Source organism: Tursiops truncatus, chromosome 7 (genome assembly GCF_011762595.2).
Source record: "Tursiops truncatus isolate mTurTru1 chromosome 7, mTurTru1.mat.Y, whole genome shotgun sequence".
Lineage (NCBI taxonomy): Eukaryota > Metazoa > Chordata > Mammalia > Artiodactyla > Delphinidae > Tursiops > Tursiops truncatus.
Window position 1 is genome coordinate 113361251 of NC_047040.1, and position 20914 is coordinate 113382164.

At 39.1% G+C, this 20914-nt stretch overlaps 1 protein-coding gene and 1 non-coding gene across 13 annotated transcripts in view; both read right to left on the minus strand.

The window, feature by feature from the left end:
* The window catches only part of EPB41L5 (erythrocyte membrane protein band 4.1 like 5), a 145923-nt gene that overhangs the window by 37718 nt on the left and 87291 nt on the right, over positions 1 to 20914 (minus strand). The gene's annotated exons all lie outside the window — the stretch shown is intronic.
* LOC117313090 (U4 spliceosomal RNA) lies at positions 3801 to 3941 on the minus strand. The gene has a single exon (XR_004527553.1). It is a non-coding gene; the product is annotated as a U4 spliceosomal RNA (small nuclear RNA).

The window sequence follows — 20914 nt, forward strand, 5'->3', positions numbered from 1 at the left end:
GAAACCACAATATCTGAGGTGAAAAATATACTGGATGAGACGGACAGCAGATTAGATTTTAGAAAAGATACTGAACTTAATGGCATAGCAATAGAAACTATCCAAAATAAAAGACACAGGGAAAAAGGAAATCTGCCAAATTAAAAGAATGTCAGTTATTCTGTGTGGGACAACTTCAAGCAACCTACTGGAGTCCCACAGTGCAGGTGGGACAGAACAAATATCTGAAGAAAACAATGGCTGATGTGTTTACAAATCCGATGAAAACTATAAACCCACAGATCCAAGAATTTCAGGAAACCCTAAACACAAGAAACATGAAGAAAACTACACCAAAGCATATCGTAACCACACTGTTTAAAGCCAATGATGAAAAGAAAAACTTAAAAGCAGCCAAAACATTGTATGTTCAAAGGAGTAAGATAAGGATGACAGCAAGCCAAAGCAATCTTTTATTTTTTTATTATCAACCTATTTTATATATATTAGTGTATACAGGTCAATCCCAATCTCTCAATTCATCCCACCACCACCACCACCACCCCCACCCCGCTTTCCCCCCTTGGTGTCCATAAGGTTAAAGCAATCTTGAGAAAGAAAAACGAAGCTGGAAGAATCAGGCTCCCTGACTTCAGACTATACTACAAAGCTACAGTCATCAAAACAGTATGGTACTGGTATAAAAATAGAAATATAGATCAAGGGAACAGGATAGAAAGCCCAGAAATAAACCATATGGTCAATTAACCTAAAACAAAGGAGGCAAGAGTACACAATGGTGGAAAGACAGTTTCTTCAACAAATAGTGCTGGGAAAACTGGACAGCTACATGTACAAAACTGAAATTAGATAATTCTTTAACACCATACACAAAAATAAGCTCAAAATGGATAAAAGACCTAAATGTGAGACTGGACACTATAAAACTCCTAGAGGAAAACATAGGCAGAACACTCTCTGACATAAATCACAGCAATATCTTTTTTGATCTGTCTCCCAGAGTGATGGAAATAAAAACAAAAATAAATAAATGGAACCTAATTAAACTCAAAAGCTTTTGCACAGCAAAGGAAACCATAAACAAAATGAAAAGACAACCCACAGGTTGGGAGAAAATATTTGCAAATGATGTGACCAAAAAGGGATTAGTCTCCAAAATTTACAAACATCTCAAGAGGCTTAATATCATCAAAAAAAAAACAACCCAATCAAAAAATGGGCAGAAGACCTAAATAGACACTTCTCCAAAGAAGACACACAGATGGCCAAGAGGCACATGAAAAGATGTTCAACATCGCTAATTATTAGAGAAATGCAAATCAAAACTATAATGAGGTATCACCTCACACCAGTCAAAATGGCTATCATCAAAAAATCCACAAACAATATAAATGCTGGAGAGGGTGTGGAGAAAAGGGAACCCTCTTGCGCTGCTGGTGGGAATGTAAATTGATACAGCCACTATGGAGAACTACCATACGACCCAGCAATCCCACTCCTGGGAATATATCCAGAAAAAAATGTGGTCTGAAAGGATACATGCACCCCAATGTTCACTGCAGCACTGTTTACAACAGCTAATACATGGAAGAAACCTAAATATCCATCAGCAGAGGAGTGGATAAAGAAGATGTACATATATACAATGGAATATTACTCAGCCATTAAAAAGAATGAAATAATGCCATTTGCAGCAACATGGATGGACCTAGAGATTGTCATACTGAGTGAAATAAGTCAGACAGAGAAAGAGAAATATCGTATGATACCCCTTATATTTAGAATCTAAAAAGAAATGATACAAATGAACTTATTTACAAAAAAAGAAAGAGACTCACAGATTTGGAGAATAAAGGGAGGTTACCAGGGCGGAAGGATAGGGGGAAGAGACAGTTAGGGAGTATGGGACTGACGTGTACACACTGCTATATTTAAAATGGATAACCAACAAGGACCCACTGTATAGCACAGGGAACTCTGATCAATGTTATGTGGTAGCCTGGATGGAAGGGGACTTTGTGGGGAGAATGGATACATGTATATGTATGGCTGAGTTGCTTGCTGTGCACCTGAAACTATCACAACATTGTTAATCAGCTATATTCCAATATAAAATAAAAAGTTTAAAAAAGAAAAAAGGATGACAGCAGATTTCTTATCAGAAATAATGCAAACTAGAGGACTGTGGAGGAGTATCTTAAAAGCGCTGAAAGAAAAAAGTGTATCAACCCAAATTTTATATCCAGCCAAAAAGCTTTCAAAAATAAAGGAAAATCTATGTATATACCAAATAAAAGTGAAAACAAACATCCACACAAAAATGTATACACAAATGTTCATGGCACCATTATTCATAACAGCCAAAAACATGGCAACAACCCAAATGCCCATCAACTGAGGAATAGATGAATAAAATGTGGTAAATCCACAGAGTGGCATAATAACCAGCAATAAAAGGAGTGAAGTACTGATACATGCTAGGACCCTTGAAAACATAATGCTAAGGGGAAAAAGCCAGACACAAAATACCACATATCGTATGAGTCCATCTGTATGAAATGTCCAGAAGAGGCAAATCCACAGACGCAGAAAGTAGATCTGTGGTTGCCAGGGACTGGAGAAGAAAGGGGACTGACTGCTGTGGTGTAAGGTCTGAAGTTAAGATTCAACAGTACGGGCTGCCTGCACATCCCTGAGCCTCATGGGGCCCCAAAGGCCCAACCACCATGAGTTTCCCGGCTCTCACCAGCTATGCCCTCCCAGTGAAAAAGGTTCCCCTCAACTGTACCAGCCCCATCCTACCAAGTTCCTAATCCCACAAGCTTCACTTCTCTGCCAGCCTGTGAAACTGTTCAGACGAGCCAATCACGTCCCCTCATGGGAACCAGGGTGGCTCATTCTCATGTCCCTAAAAAGCCCGCCTCCCAAAGTCCATGTTTGTCCACTCTGCTCCCAAGCGCAACACGTCCGAGGCCCCGCTCTTGTGGGGTTTCCTCCTCCCCTGAGCCATGAGTATGTGTCGAATAAACTGCTGTTTGTCTCACCTGTCCAGGGCTGGGCGTTGTGTGTTGGCCATCTTGTAGTATTTAGGGTGGGGGATCCCTCCCTCACCAAAAGTGTGAATAGGGGAGGAGCAGAACAACTAATAATGGGGATGGGGTTTCTTTGGGGGAGAGGTAAAACCATTCTAAAGTAAAACTGTAATAAAGGTGGCACAATTCTATCAGTGTGCTAAAAACACTGAATTGTCCACTTTGAATACGTAAATGGTATGGTATGTGAATTATATCTTAATAAAGAAAAAAAGAAAGACAAATAAAAGGAATTCATGACAAAAAGACCAGCACTAAAAACTGCTAAAGGAAGACCTACAGGCAGAAGTAAAACAAACAATGTATTGTGGGGTATAAAACACAGATGGAAATAAAATGCTTGACAAATGACAGTACAAAGCCTGGGAGGGGAGAAATGGAAGTACACTACTGTAAAGTTCTTATACGACACATGAAATGGTATAATATCCCGTGAAAGCAGACTGTGATAAGCGAAAGTTGTACAGGCTAAAGTAACAATTAAAGTGAAAAAAAAAATCCAAAGAGTTATAGCTAAGGAGTAAGAAGAGGATATAAATGGAATTTTTAAAAAAAACACCTGATTAATGAAAAAAAGAAAGAGAGGAAGATGGGAACAAGAAACATATGGGACAAATAGGAAACAAATAGCAGGATGACAGACACAATCATATCAATAATCATATTAAAAGGAAGTAGTGTAAACATACCATTTAAAAAAAAATTCAGTCTCTGTAGAGACTGTCAAAAATGGCCAATGCTGACTGCATTTCAAGTCATCATGGCAGGGTATGCGGAAGAGTTTTCAATTAACAATAATCATGCCTCGGATAAAGCCCATTGGCTGTAATACTGCCACTGTGCAAAGCTGAAACACACCAATTTTCAGACGCAGAGACTGTCAGTTAAGGTTTAAAAAGCAAAACTGAATTACGTGCTGCATACATGAAACACAATTTAAATATGAAGAAACAAATTCACAAAGATTAAAAATAAAAATAGAAAAAGATATACCATGCTAACACTTGTCAAAAGAAAGCTACAGCGAATATACTGATATCGAAGTAGAGTTCAGAGCAAAGAATACTACTTAAAATGAAGATGATCATTTCATAAGGATAAGGGGGTCATTTAATCAAGAGAATATAACATTCCTAAATATTTATGAACTTAATGACAGAGCTTCCAAATACATGAAGCTAAAACTGAAAGAACTGCAAAGAGTAATAGATCAATTATGGTTGGAGATTTCAATACCCTTCTTTCAGTAAGTGCCAGAACAGAAAATCAGCAAGGGTACAGTAGATTTGAACAGCACTAACCACCAACTTCACCTAATTGACATTCAGAGAATACTCCATCAAAACATCAAAACACATGTTCTTCTCAAGTGCATACAGAATAATCACTCAGACAATATTCTGGGCCATAAAACAAGAGTCAATAAATTCAAAAGGACTCAAATCATACAAAACATGTGTGTTCTTTGACCAGAACATAATTAAATTAGAAATCCAAAACAGAAAGCTCCTCGGAAAATCCCCAAATATTTGGAAACTATGTAATGCACTTCTAAATAACCCATGGATCAAAAAACATATGAGGGACTTCCCCAGTGGTGCAGTAGTTAAGAATCCACCTGCCAATGCAGGGGACACGGGTTCAAGCCCTGGTCTGGGGAGATCCCACATGCCGTGGAGTAACTAAGCCCATGTGCCACAACTACCGAGCCTGCGCTCTAGAGCCCGCAAGCCACAACTACTGAGCCTGCGTGCCACAACTACTAAAGCCCGTGCACCTAGAGCCTGTGCTCCACAACAAGAGAAGCCCCCGCTCGCCGCAACTAGAGAAAGCCCGCGTGCAGCAATGAAGACCCAACGCAGCCAAAAAAATAATAATTAATTAATTAAAAAACCCCAATTTTTAATTATTATTACCTTTCATCAGTGTTGCCACAACTACTGAGCCTGCGTGCCACAACTACTGAGCCCGAGTGCCACAACTGCTGAAGCCCATGCGCCTGGAGCCCATGCTCCACAACAAGAGAAGTCACTGCAATGAGAAGACTGCGCACCACAATGAAGAGTAGCCCCCTGCTCACCGCAACCAGAGAAAGCCCGCGCACAGCAATGAAGGCCCAACGCAGCCCCGCAAAAATAAAAATAAATAAAATAAATTTATTTTAAAAAAAAGATATGAAAAGGAAATTTAGAAAAGAATTTTGAACTATGAAAACGAAAGCACAACATATCCAAATTTGTAGGATACCACTAAAGCAATAGTTAGAGGAATACTTATAACATTAAACATCTATATTATGGGGCTTCCCTGGTGGGCAGTGGCTGAGAGTCCGCCTGCTGATGCAGGGGACACGGGTTCGTGCCCTGGTCTGGGAGGATCCCACATGCTGCGGAGCGGCTGGGCCCATGGGCCATGGCCGCTGGGCCTGTGCGTCTGGAGCCTGTGCTCCGCAACGGGAGAGGCCACAGCAGTGAGAGGCCCGCGTACCACACACAAAAAGAAACACATCCGTATTAGGAAAGAAGAAAGTTTTCAAATCAATGACCTCAGCTTATACCTTGATAAACTAGAAAAAGAGCAAATTAAATGCAAAGGAAGTGGAAGGCAGGAAATAATAAAGATAAAAGGGAAAAACAATAGAAAAAATGAATTAAACTGAGAGCTAGTTCTTTGAGAAGCTCAATATAATTAATAACTTCTAGCTAGACTGATAAAAAGAGAGAATACATATTTACAATTTCAAGAGTCGGAAGACTGACATCACTACAGACATTACAGATGCTCATATGGTATAAGAGAATATTATTAACTTTATGCCAATAAATTCAATGACTTAGATGATATGCAAAAATTTCTTGAAAGACACAAACTACCAAAGCTCACTAGGAAAACAGAAAATCTGAATAGACACAGAAAAGTAAAGAAATTGAATCAGTAATTAAAAATCTTCTCACAAAGAGAAGTTCAGGCCCAGAGGACTTCCCTGGTAAATTCTATCAAATATTTAAAAGAAGAAATAATTCCAATCTTCAACAAACTATTTCACAAATAGAGGAAAGGCAACATTCTCCAACTCATTCTATGAGCCCAGTATTACCCTGATACTGGAGCCATTCCAAACACATAACAAAAAATCAAGCAAGAAATAAAAAGGACTGTCCACCATGACCAGGTGGGATTTATCATAGGAATGCAAAGTTGGTTTAATGTTTCAAAATCAATTAATGTAATACTACATTTTAATAAAAGAAAACATGATCATCTCAATAGATACAGGAAAAGCATTTGACAAAATCTCAATAGATACGGGAAAAGCATTTGACAAAATCCAACAACACTCATGGCAAAAACTCTCAACAAAGAATAGATGGAACATCTTCAATCTGATAAAGGAAATCTACAAAAAAATCAACAGTGAACATCATATTTAATGATGGATGACTGAATTCTTTCTCCTCTAAGTCAGAAACATAACAAGGATGTCCACCCTGACCACTTCTATTCAACAATATACTGGAGGTTCTAAAAAGTGCAATAAGAAAAAAAAAGGCAAAGAACAGAAAAGTAAATTAAGGGCCCAAATTAGAAAGGAAGAGGTTTTTATGTGCAGATGATAGAATCCTATACATAGAAAAGCCAATGGAATCCACAAAATGCTACTAGAAAGTAATAAACGAGTTCAGCAAGGTTGCAGGTGCAAAAATCAATTATATCTATACACTAGCAACAAGTAACAGAAAACTGACATTAAAACAATTCCATTCACAATAGCATCAAAAAGAATAACAACAGGGGAATTTCCTGGTGGTTCAGCAGGGTAAAGAATCCTCCTTCCAATGCAGGGGACACAGGTTCAATCCCTGGTCGGTGAACTAAGATCCCACATGCCGTGGGGCATCTAAGCCCACATGCCACAACTACTGAGAGAAAACGTGTACGCCAGAACAGAGCCTGTGCTGCAACAAAAGATCCCACGTGCCTCAATGAAGACCTCACATGCCGCAACTAAGACCCGATGCAGCCAAAGAAAAAAATAAACAAAATAAATATTTAAGAAAAAAGAATAGCAACAGGAATAAATTTAATAAAGGATATGCAGGACTTGTACAGTTAAAACTATAATAAATAAAGGAGATCTAAATAAGTGGCAAGACGTTTCATGTTCATAGGCTGAACACTTAATATTGTCAAGATGACAATCCTACACAAACTGATCTATAAATTCAATGCATTCACTATCAAAATCCCAGCAGACTTTTTTGTAGAAATGGACAAACCAATCCTAAAATTTATATAAAATTCAAAGGAGCTAGAATACCCAAATGCATTCTGAAAAAGAACAAAGTTGGAGGATACATGCTACCTGATTTCAAAACTTGCTATAAAGCCACAGTAATCAGGACAGTGTGGTATTGGCACAAAAATAGTTATGTAAATCAAAAGAACAAAATTGAGAGTCCAGAATTCCTTACATTTATGGTTGATTTTTGCCAAAACAAACCAACGGAAAAAAGGATAGACTTTCAACAAACGGTTGCAAGACAACTAGAAATACATGCAAAAATATGAATTTAGATGCTAACCTTACACCATACATAAAAGTGAAATCAAAATGAATGACAGGGACTTCCCTGGTGGTCCAGTGGTAAACAATGTGCCTTCCAATGCAGGGACATGGGTTCGATCCCTGGTTAGGGAACTAAGATCCCACATGCCGCGGGGCAACTAAGCTGGCGCGCCACTACTACTGAGCTCGCGTGCCTCAACTAGAGCCCGTGTGCAGCAAAGTACAGAGCCCACGCGCTCTGGAACCCGCACGCCACAACTAGAGAGAGAAAACCTGCATGCCACAACTAGAGAGAAGCCCACACACTACAACGAAGAGCCTGTGCACCACAACAAAAGATCCCACATGTCTCAATGAAGATCTCGCATGCCACAACTAGGACGTGATGCAGCCAAAAATGAAATAAATAAATAAATAAATATTTTAAAAAATGAATAATAGACTGAAACGTTAACAGCTAAAACTATAAATATTTGAAGAAAACATGGGGGAAAGAAATCTCTGTGATTTTGGGTTGGCAAAATGTTCTGAGATATGATACCAAAGGTACCATCCATAAAATAAAAAGTTGGTAAGTTGGACTACATCACAATGAAATGCTTGAGCTTCTAAAAAACACTAATATGAAAATGAAAAGAGGGCTTCCCTGGTGGCGCAGTGGTTGAGAGTCTGCCTGCCGATGCAGGGGACGCGGGTTCGTGCCCTTGTCCGGGAGGATCCCGCATGCTGCGGAGCGGCTGGGCCCGTGAGCCATGGCCGCTGAGCCTGTGTGTCCGGAGCCTGTGCTCCACAACACGAGAGACCACAGCAGTGAGAGGCCCGAGTACGGAAAAAAAAAAAAAAAAAAAAAACCCGAAAAGAGAAGTCACAGATTAAGAGAACATTTTTGCAAATCATGTGTTGATAAGGGACTGGTTTCCAAACTACACAAAGAACTCTCAATGTTAAAAACACAACCCACATAAAAATGGGCAAAAGGTCCAAATAGACACATCTCCAGAAACGATCTATAAATAGCTGACAAGCACATGAAAAGATGCTCAATATCACTAGCCCTCAGGAAAATGCAAATCAAACCCGCAATGAAATCCCGTTATTCACCCTCTACAACAGCTATAATCAAAAAGGCAGAAAATAACAAGCGTTGGAGAGGGTGTGGGGACCTGGAACACTCGTTATTTCCGCTCTGGAAACCAGTCTGCCAATTTCGCGGAAAGTTAAAATGTAAGTTCACCACGCAACCCAGCAATTTTCCCCCTAGGAGTCTATCCAAGAGAACCCGTACTTTACGTCCACACTGAGACATGAACAGGAATATCCATAACATTATTCAGAGCCAGAACACGGAAACACTGCAAACGTCCAACAACTGGTGAATGGATAAACAAAATGTGCTATACCCATAAACTGTCTTGCTATCCAGCAGCTGAAAGGAGCACACTAGGGTACTCGGGCGAACCTCAAAAACATCCTGCTAGGTGAAAGAAGCCACACATGAAACCCTGTATGCTGTGTGACTCCACTCATATAAAATGTATAGGAAAGTCGAATTTATAAAGACTGAACTTTTGGGGCTGATGAAAATGTTCTAAAACTAGATTGTGGTGACTACTCTATGATTTTACAGATTTCCAAAAACCACGGAATTACAGTAAGTGAATTTCATAATATGTAAAAATATTTTAAAATATGTAAAAATAAAACATAAACTTGCTTTAAAAATCTTATTCAAATTTAGGGTATCAAAACTAGAAGTAACAATCTAGTTCAACAGTTACAAGATACAAGGTCAATATACAAGAATCAACTGTTCACCCATATCCATTCAATGAACAACAGGAAAATGAAATTAAGAAAACAATTCCATCTAGAAACCCAATGTATTCTATTTTAACTTTCAACACAATTCATCTGCTGTGGCAAAGCTCAAAGGTCGTAGACACACTGAGTTAGGGAGAAGGAAAGAAAATGCCTCTGTTCCATGCTTTCCTACAGGAATGAAGGCCATATTTTAATTATATACCCTGTGTCTGGGACCCAAATAAGAAAGAAATTATTTTGAAAACTGTTAAAAGGAATAGTAAGAACCAAAAAAGAACACTTCCTTGTTAGTCAAGAGATCTGTGTCCCATAGAGAATAGACTGGTGGTTGCCAAGGTCGGGGCGGAGGAGAGGGTTGGACTGGGAGTTTGGGGTTGACAGATGCAAACTACTATTATACAGAGAATAGATAAACAACAAGGTTCTACAGTAGAGCACAGGGAATTATATTCAATATCCTGTGATAAACCACAATGGAAAAGAATATGAAAGAATGTGTGTGTGTGTGTGTGTGTACACACATACATATATGTGTGTGTGTGTATATGTATATATATATATATGAGTCACACTGCTGTACAGCAAAAATTAACACAACACTGTAATTCAACTATACTTCAATAAAATATAAATTAAAAAAAATAAAGAGAGGGCAGACAGCAGAAGGAAGAAGAATTACAATCCTGCAGCCTGTGGAACAAAAACCACATTCACAGAAAGATAGACAAGATGAAAAGGCAGAAGGCTATGTACCAGATGAAGGAACAAGATAAAACCCCAGAAAAACTAAATGAAGTGGAGATAGGCAACCTTCCAGAAACAGAATAATGATAGTGAAGAGGATCCAGGACCTCGGAAAAAGAATGGAGGCAAAGATTAAGAAGATGCAAGAAATGTGAAACAAAGACCTAGAAGAATTAAAGAACAAACAAACAGAGATGAACAATACAATAACTGAAAAGAAACCTATACTAGAAGGAATCCATAGCAGAATAACTGAGGCAAAAGAACAGATAAGTGACCTGGAAGACAGAATGGTGGAATTCACTGCTGCAGAACAGAATAAAGAAAAAAGAATGAAAAGAAATGAAGACAGCCTAAGAGACCTCTGGGACAACATTAAACGCAACAACATTCGCATTACAGGGGTCCCAGAAGGAGAAGAGAGAGAGAAAGGACCTGAGAAAATATCTGAAGAGATTATAGTCGAAAACTTCCCTAACATGGGAAAGGAAACAGCCACACAAGTCCAGGAAGCACAGAGAGTCCCAGGCAGGATAAACCCAAGGAGAAACACGCCGAGACACACAGTAATCAAACTGGCAAAAATTAAAGACAAAGAAAAATTATTGAAAGCAGCAAGGGAAAAACGACAAATAACATACAAGGGAACTCCCATAAGGTTAACAGCTATTTCTCAGCAGAAACTCTACAAGCCAGAAGGGAGTGGCATGACATATTTAAACTGATGAAAGGGAAGAACCTACAACAAAGATTACTCTACCAGGCAAGGATCTCATTCAGATTCGATGAAGAAATCAAAAGCTTTACAGACAAGCAAAAGCTAAAAGAATTCAGCTCTACAACAAATGCTAAAGGAACTTCTCTAAGTGGGAAACACAAGAGAAGAAAAGGACCTACAAAAAAAAAAAAAAACCATAACAATTAAGAGAAGAGTAATAGGGACATACATATCGATAATTACCTTAAACGTGAATGGATTAAATGCGCCAACCAAAAGACACAGGCTCACTGAATGGATACAAAAACAAGACCCATATATATAGGGACCCACTTCAGACCCCTAGGGACACATACAGACTGAAAGTGAGGGGATGGAAAAAGATATTCCATGCAAATGGAAATCAAAAGAAAGCTGGAGTAGCAATACTCATATCAGATAAAATAGATTTTAAAATAAAGAATGTTACCAGAGACAAGGAAGGACACTATATAATGATCAAAGGATCAATCCAAGAAGAAGATATAACAATTATAAATATATATGCACCCAACATAGGAGCACCTCAATACATAACACAACTGCTAACAGCTATAAAAGGGAAAATCAATAGTAACACAATAATAGTGGGGGACTTTAACACCTCACTTACACCAATGGACAGATCATCCAAACAGAAAATTAATAAGGAAACACAAGCTTTAAATGACACAACAGACCAGATAGATTTCATTGATATTTATAGGACATTCCAACCAAAAAAAGCAGATTACACTTTTTTCTCAAGTGCACATGGAACATTCTCCAGGATTGATCACATCTTGGATCACAAGTCAAGCCTCAGTAAATTTAAGAAAACTGAAATCACATCAAGCATCTTTTCTGACCACAATGCTATGAGATTAGAAATCTATCACAGGGAAAAAAAAACGTAAAAAACACAAACACATGGAGGCTAAACAATACATTACTAAATAACCAAGAGACCACTGAAGAAATCAAAGAGGAAATCAAAAAATACCTAGAGACAAATGACAACGAAAACACGACGACCCAAAACCTATGGGATGCAGCAAAAGCAGAACTAAGAGGGAAGTTGAAAGCTACACAAGCCTACCTCAAGAAACAAGAAAAATCTCAAGTAAACAATCTAACGTTAATCCTAAAGGAACTAGAGAAAGAAGAACAAACAAAACCCAAAGTTAGTAGAAGGAAAGAAGTCATAAAGATAGGAGCAGAAATAAATGAAATAGAAACAGAAAACAAGAGCAAAGATCAATAAAACTAAAAGCTGGTTCTTTGAGAAGAGAAACAAAATTGATAAACCATTAGCCAAACTCATCAAGAAAAAGAGGGAGAGGACTCAAATCAATAAAATTAGAAATGGAAAAGGAGAAGCTACAACAGACACTGCAGAAATACAAAGCATCCTAAGAGACTACTACAAGCAACAATATGCCAATAAAATGGACAACCTGGAAGAAATGGACAAATTCTTAGAAAGGTATAACTTTCCAAGACTGAACCTGGAAGAAATAGAAAATATGAACAGACCAATCACAAGTAATGAAATTGAAACTGTGATTAAAAATCTTCCAACAAACAAAAAGTCCAGGACCAGATGGCTTCACAGGTGAATTCTATCACACGTTTAGAGAAGAGCTAACACCCATCCTTCTCAAACTCTTCCAAAAAACTGCAGAGGAACGAACACTCCCAAACTCATTCTATGAGGCCACCATCACCCTGATACCAAAATCAGACAAAGGTACTACCAAAAAAGAAAATAACAGATCAATATCACTGATGAATATAGATGCAAAAATCCTCAACAAAATACTACCAAACAGAATCCAACAACACGTTAAAAGGATCACACACCATGATCAGGTGGGGTTTATCCCAGGGATGCAAGGATTCTTCAGTATACGAAAATCAATCAATGTGATACACCATATTAACAAATTGAAGGAGAAAAACCATATGATCATCTCAATAGATGAAGAAAAAGCTTTTGACAAAATTCAGAACCCATTTATGATAAAAACTCTCCAGAAAGTGGGCACAGAGGAAACCTACCTCAACATAATAAAGCCCATGTATGACAAACCGACAGCAAACATCATTCTCAATGGTGAAAAACTGAAAGCATTTCCTCTAAGATCAGGAACAAGACAAGGATGTCCACTCTCCCCACTATTATTCAACATAGTTTTGGAAGTCCTACCCACGGCAATCAGAAGTAAAAGAAATAAAAAGAATATAAATTGGAAAAGAAGAGGTAAAACCGTCACTGTTTGCAGATGACATACTATAGATAGAGAATCCTAAAGATGCCACCAGAAAACTACTAAAGCTAATCGATGAATTTGGTAAAGTTGCAGGATACAAAATTAATGCACAGAAATCTCTTGCATTCCTACATGCTAATGATGAAAAATCTGAAAGAGAAATTAAGGAAACATTCCCATTTACCATTGCAACAAAAAGAGTAAAAGTACATAGGAATAAACCTACCTAGGGAGACAAAAGACCTGTGTGCAGAAAACTATAAGACACTGATGAAAGAAATTAAAGATGATACCAACAGATGCAGAGATATACCATGTTCTTGGATTAGAAGAATCAATATTGTGAAAATGAGTATACTACCCAAAGCAATCTACAGATTCAACGCAATCCCGATCAAATTACCAATGGCATTTTTTACAGAACTAGAACAAAAAATCTTAAAATTTGTGTGGAGACACAAGAGACCCCGAATAGCCAAAGTAGTTTTGAGGGAAAAAAACGGAGCGGGAGGAATTATATTCCCTGACTTCAGACTATACTACAAAGGTACAGTAATCAAGACAATATGGTATTGGCACAAAAACAGAAATATAGATCAATAGAATAGGATAGAAAGCCCAGAGATAAACCCATGCACATATGGTCAACTAATCTACGACAACAGAGGCAAGGATATACAATGGAGAAAAGACAGTCTCTTCGATAAGTGGTGCTGGGAAAACTGGACAGCTACATGTAAAAGAATGAAATTAGAACACTCCCTAACACCATACACAAGAATAAACTCAAAATGGATTAAAGGCCTAAATGTAAGACTGGACACTATAAAACTGTTAGTGGAAAACATAGGAAGAACACTCTCTGACATAAATCACAGCAGGATCTTTTTTGATCCACCTCCTAGAGTAATGGAAATAAAAACAAAAATAAACAAATGGGACCTAAAGAAACTTCAAAGCTTTTTGCAAAGCAAGCTACAAACAAGATGAAAAGACAACCCTCAGAATGGGAGAAAATATTTGCAAACGAATCAATGGACAAAGGATTAATTTCCAAAATATATGAACAGCTCAAGCAGCTCAATATTAAAAAAACAAACAACCCAATCCAAAAATGCGCAAAAGACCTAAATAGACATTTCTCCAAAGAAGACATCCAGATGGCCAAGAAGCACATGAAAAGCTGCTCAACATCATTGATTATTAGAGAAATGCAAATCAAAACTACAATGAGGTATCACCTCACGCCAGTTAGAATGGGCACCATCAGAAAATCCACAAACAACATATGCTGGAGAGGGTGTGGAGAAAAGGGAACCCTCATGCACTGTTGGTGGGAATGTAAAGTGATACAGCTTCTATGGAGAACAGTATGGAGGTTCCTTAGAAAACTAAAAGTAGAATTACCATATGACCCAGCAATCCCACTATTGGGCATATACCCAGAAAAAACCATAATTCAAAAAGACACATGCACCCCAATGTTCACTGCAGCACGATTTACAATAGCCAGGTCATGGAAGCAACCTAAATGCCCATCGACAGATGACTGGATAAAGAAGATGTGGTACATATATACAATGGAATATTACTCAGCCATAAAAAGGAATGAAATTGGGTCATTTGTAGAGAAGTGGATGGATCTAGAGACTGTCATACAGAGTGAAGTTAAGTCAGAAAGAGAAAAACAAATATCGTATATTAACACATATATGTGGAACCTAGAGAAATGGCACAGATGAACCGGTTTGCAGCGCAGAATAGAGACACAGATGTAGACAACAAACGTATGGACACCAAGGGGGAAAAGTGGCGGGGGAGGGGTGGTGGTGTGATGAACTGGGAGATTGGGATTGACATATATATACTAATATGTATAAAGTGGATAACTAATAACATCCTGCTGTATACAAAAATAAAATAAAATTCAAAAAAAAAGGACACAGGCAGGCTGCCTTCCCCAAGTTGTTCTTGCCAGCACTTCTAATTGAGCAGTTTAACTATTGTTTCTCCCCTTGTTCATTCTTTCTTGTCACACAGGTACATTGGTCCCCAGCTGCGTACCCACTATGGCTCTATGTGACATCAGTTTCTGCCCCTTTTTCTTTTATCCCCTATATCCATATCCATTATATAATTGCTGGCCTGTCTGTCTATCTGTCTGTCTATCTATCTATCTTTCAGGGGGACAAAAGGAATGCAGCTCCAAACCTTCTATTTGAGAGTTCCTATCAGGACTGATAATATTTTTCACTTAGAAATTATAATGACGGCATCATGGACAAAATCAGTTTGATTCTCCAAGCATTAAATGCTAGCTACTATTGTAAGAGTATTAACTCTGCAAAGGGCAGTTATATTTAAGATTATTTAAGAACAAAGAGTTTGGCAAGCCTGCAGTGGCAGGGAGCTGTGTGCTTGTTTTGGGCATTTGCCATTTTAACAGACTGAGAAATAAACGCACTTTTTAAAGGGAAAAACTATTTACCATCTGCAGTTCATTAATGTCAGGCAGGGAAAATCTGTCGTTCACACACATTTGAGATGCAGTTGGCAGATTCTCCTCTACAGAGGGTTTCATCCGCAGTGACTGAGACTGAAACACCCTGCCTGGTGTGATACGTGATATGGTGAACCAACCACTCAGCTTCTACTTGGCGTAAAATGTTAGTACATTGGGAGCAGTATCTGCTCATTTTTTTCTTGTGACAAAAGTCTGAGTATCGGTGATATAAGAACTGGTATGGTTGTAGATAAAATGAAAGAAATAAATCAATCAAAATGTACCAAAAAAAAAAAAAGAGATCTATGTCCTAGTCCTATCTCTATACAACTTTAAACAAGTTACTTTACCTTGGTTTTCAAAATATGTTCTACAGAGCCCAAAGGATTCCACAGACTTCTACGACTTACATAAAAAGTGGAAAAGGTGGTAGAGTTTTGGTTTCCCCATGGGCTTTTATTTGGAATTCCCAGATAAGTTTAATTAGATGGGTTTCTTAGCCAGAAGTCATTTGGAAACCACTGGAGTAAAGGCACTTCGGCAATTTTTCCATCTTTAACACTATAAAAATCTACTGCTGTAAAACCATCTCATCAGCTCATTTTCAATCCTTTTTGCACTGGTCCAACTGTCATCCTTCCTAAGTGTGAATCAGTACAACTTGTGAGCCTTTAAGGAAAAAAAAAGGATAAGAACATCAAAAGAAGAGATGGTACTGGGGATGAGAGGAGATGAAACAAAAGCGGCAACACTGGAGCTTGTTGAAGGTGGTTGATGAGAATGCTGTGGTTCACCATGTGTTGTACCTTTATATAATTCTGAAATTTTCATCAAAAATTTAAAAAAATGTGGATACCAATATTTTTGGACAAAACATGAGAACTGGTGGAAGTTCATATCCTGCGGTCCTAATATGGACATATGACAGAACATTTCCTTTAAACTATACCTCATGTGTCTTAGTCCATTCAGTCTACTTTAGCAGAAATACCATAGACTGGGTGGCTTATTAACAACGCAACTTTATTCCTCCCAGTTCCAGAGGCTGCCAAGTCTTGCTGGCAGTTATGGTGTCTGGTGAGGGCCTTCTTTTTAGTTCACAGACGGCTGTCTTTCTGCTGTGCCCTCACATGGCAGAAGGAATGATGGAGTTGTCTGGGGTCCCTTTTATAAGGGCACTAATCCTATTCATAAGGGCTTAATCCACCTTCATAAAATCACCTCCCAAAGGTCTCACACCTCCAAACACCGTCACATTGGGGATTAGCTCTCACACGTATGAATTTGGGGGGGAACAAACTCAGTCCACAGTGTTCAAAAATAAGGTTAAAAACTTCACGTATCAGAAATGAAATAGAAGTCCATACATAAAAGAATGCTGAATTGTCTCAGAATTTCTGAAGAACAATGGTTAAAAAGTGACCAAATTCATATGCTGAAGTCCTCATGCCCCCTACCTCAGACTGGGATCTCACTTGGAAACAGGATAGCTGCAAATGTAATCAGTTAAGTCAGAATGAGACCATACTGGAGTAGGGTAGGCACTTAATCCAATACGACTGATGTCCTTATAAAGGGGGAAATATGGACACAGATACACACCCATGAAGGCCATGGGAAGATGAAGGCAGAGACCAGGCGATGCTTCTGCAACCCAGCCCGCCAGCAAAGCACCAGAGGCCAGGGGAGAGGCATGGAACAGAACCTCTCAGAGCCCTCAGAAGAAAGCATCCTGCCTACCAGCCCGCCAGCAAAGCACCAGAGGCCAGGGGAGAGGCATGGAACAGAACCCTCTCAGAGCCCTCAGAAAGAAAGCATCCTGCCTACCAGCCCGCCAGCAAAGCACCAGAGGCCAGGGGAGAGGCATGGAACAGAACCCTCTCAGAGCCCTCAGAAGAAAGCATCCTGCCTACACCCTGATCTCTTGGACTTCTGGCCTCTAGAACCGTGAGACAAAACTTCTGTTGTTTCCCAGCTGTAACGGCAATCCTAGGAAACTAACATATCTCCCATTCTAAAGATCTGAGCGGGACTTACTAAAAAGAACCTTAGCGCACCGCATTATCCAGGCCATAAAGGAAAAGACAAGAGGTTCAAAGGGACGTTCTGCAAGAGTATTCAGAGGACAAGAGAGCACCGACTTTTCACTTTCTTTCCCCAGGACAGCAGTGGAGTGCAAAATCACATCGAGTAATGGAGGCTCTCACAGAACCTGTGAAAGAGGGGGATGGCATCTTACTTTGGGGGTGGGGTGGGGTGGGGACTGCTGAGCATTAGAAACTACAGGGCCCACGTTAGGTGCAGCGCTGGGAGAGCACTTAGGAAAATGTGACGCGTGAACCCTAAGTTTGGGAGTACATGTAAACACATCTCCCATGTAGGGAAGGGCGCTCCTTGGCACGGAGAGGTCCAAAGTGCACGAGCTGCCTGGGGCTTGCCTTAATAACCTGGGGGCAAAGCCAGCAGATGGACAAGCTACATTACAGTGTTTGGCAGGGCCAAGAATGCACAGATTCCCAGAGGCCAAATGTGGAATAAGTCACACATCAAAATCAATAACAGCAGTGGATGAGAATACATTTTTAAAAATCCATAAGCCTACTAGTAACAAATTATTTCCTTTAAAGATGAGAGGAAAGAGGAAAGCTCTCTTTTACAGAAGAATGCCACCTAGTATCTGTAGAAAGGGCAGAACTGCAAAGTCACCATATTGTAAGTACCAAAGTAATAATAATTGATTCAGGTAAAAATTATCAATGGATGCTAAAACCACAAGATAAAAGACTTTAGGGAATAGGATGTCCACTCAGTCTTAAAATGACACTCCACAGATTAAAAGGGAAAAAGGTACTTTTACAGAGAAATCTGGTGGACATCGCCTTAACCAAAGCATTAGTAAAAGTGTTTAATTTGAATCTAATCATAAGACAACAATCACACAAATCTAAGTGGAGAGGTATTCCGCAAGGAAACCGGCACAGACTCTAAAATATGTCACTGTCACAAAAGGCAAAAAAGCCTGGGGATGTCTTCATGAGTAAAGAAACATGAAAAACTAACTGCAATGTTGACTGGATCCTCAATCAGGCAGGAAAAACAGCTATAGAAGGCATTTATTGAAACATCTGGAAAAATCTGAGTATGGACTAGAAGATAATAGTGTTATAACAATGTTCAAATTTCTGAGTGTAATAAATGCATTACCCACAAGACTGTCCTTGATTTTTGGAGATACACGCAAAGAGAAGTATTAAGGGCTACAGTAATATAATGTCTGCATTGTGATCCTCAATTAGTTCAGTGAAGAAAGAAATCAATGTCAGCCAACAGGCAAAATATTAACAGGCAGAGAATCTAGGGGGAAGGGCATATGGCTATTCATCCACTATACTTTCAACTTTTCTGCGGGCTTGAAGTTTTCCAAAATTAAAAGTTAGGAGAAAAGACAAAACTTATGCACTTCCTTTGAGCCAACTTTAAGTCCAGCTTGAAGCCCATTCAACGGAACTCCACCCATGAGACAAGTGTCCGAGGGTAAGATGACTCAAGCAATAAAAGCGTATTCACTGGCAAGAGATGAGCCCAGGATACGGGGGGAGGGAAAGAGCTGCAAAAAATGAAATATGAAGTATATTACCTATTCTGGGGCAGTGATGGGTTTTATGAGAGCCTCTGCAAAAACATACTACGTGTAGCACAAAAGAACTGGCACTTATATTTATGCCATGACACCTAGCTGGATTAAAACAGCATCATTCACATCAGACTTTGCCCCTTTCCTCTTTCTTCTTCCTCAACCCTCAAAGTAAGCACAAGAATAAGTGGGAAGAGTGAAGGTGAAAAGAAGAAACCACCCCCACCCCACGTATGGGGGGGAAGGGGAAATCTTTAAATTGGGTGTAAGATTAGAACTGAAGACTTTCTGTAACTTAAAGTATGCTTCAGTTACTAAAAATAGGACGGTCTTTATACATACAAATGATGGGCTAGAAAGGGAGGAGCTGACCTTGAATAGATGACCTTGAATAGCTGACCTTGAATAGATGAATACAGCTGACCTTGAATAGATGAATACTGTATTCAAAGCAGAGGATTCAGCCATTTCCAAAAACAACAGTGATAAACTCCCAGTAGTGAACTGGGGCTCGAGCCAGGAGGAACTCAGGGAGTTGAGAGGGGGAACAGGCACTGGGGTCAAAGATGCAACTCCCTGGAGGAAATGAAACCTGAGACTGCTCCTGTGAGGCAGTGAACAGACTCATGCTGTGAGACCCGGGACTGTATCTTCTAGACAGGCACAGAGGTGACAAAGCTCAAGTCACTACTCCAATTTCACATGAAAAGAAAGTGCTTGCCTGCAATGAAGGAAGAATTAGAAGTATCTGTGCAACAGACAATCAAAGCACCACATGCTGGTCAGTACTGGAGGCAGTTTCTCTGAAAGACCCTATTGCAAGACCTTCTTCGGAGCTGAGGATTTCAAAAAGTCAGGCTGGGGCAACTTCAGAACTGCCTTACAGGAAAGGGTGAGCGTGGGAAGAAGAAAAGAAGAAAAAAACCCTGAAAGAAAACAAGGCAAGCTGAACTCACAAACCCAAAATTACAAAGCATGTAATGAAATTTGATGCTAAGACGGACAACCAAAGGAACCCAAGAAACAGGAGCATTTACAGCTTAGGAAGTAGAAAGAATAGTATAATCTAAAAAGGAGTTTAAAGTAAGTATATTAAATGTGCTGAAAGACATAAAGGAAGGACAGAATCAATAAAACAGGGAAGGAGCTTATGAAACTGTAACAGTAGATTCTAAGAAATGAGAAATTAAATGAGTCGTTAATTAAACATTCAGCAGAGGTCGGAACACAGCAGACTAGACAAGAGTTAAAGAATTATTGAATTAGAAGATAAAAATTAAGAAAACCTCCAAGAAGCCTCTAGATATAAAGACATGGCAAATATGAAAGACAGGAAATACAGAGACCAACATAGATTGAAAGCTGCAACATACATTTAATAGACACTGAAGATGGGAAAGAGATAACGGAAGAGGGGCAGTATTAGAGGAGATGTGACTAGAAATTCTCCAAAAGACATCTACCTGGGATTAAACACTGCAAACGGAACATGCAAGATTTACTCCTGCTTTCTCATAAAACCAGTCTAAAGTGACAGTGTAAGA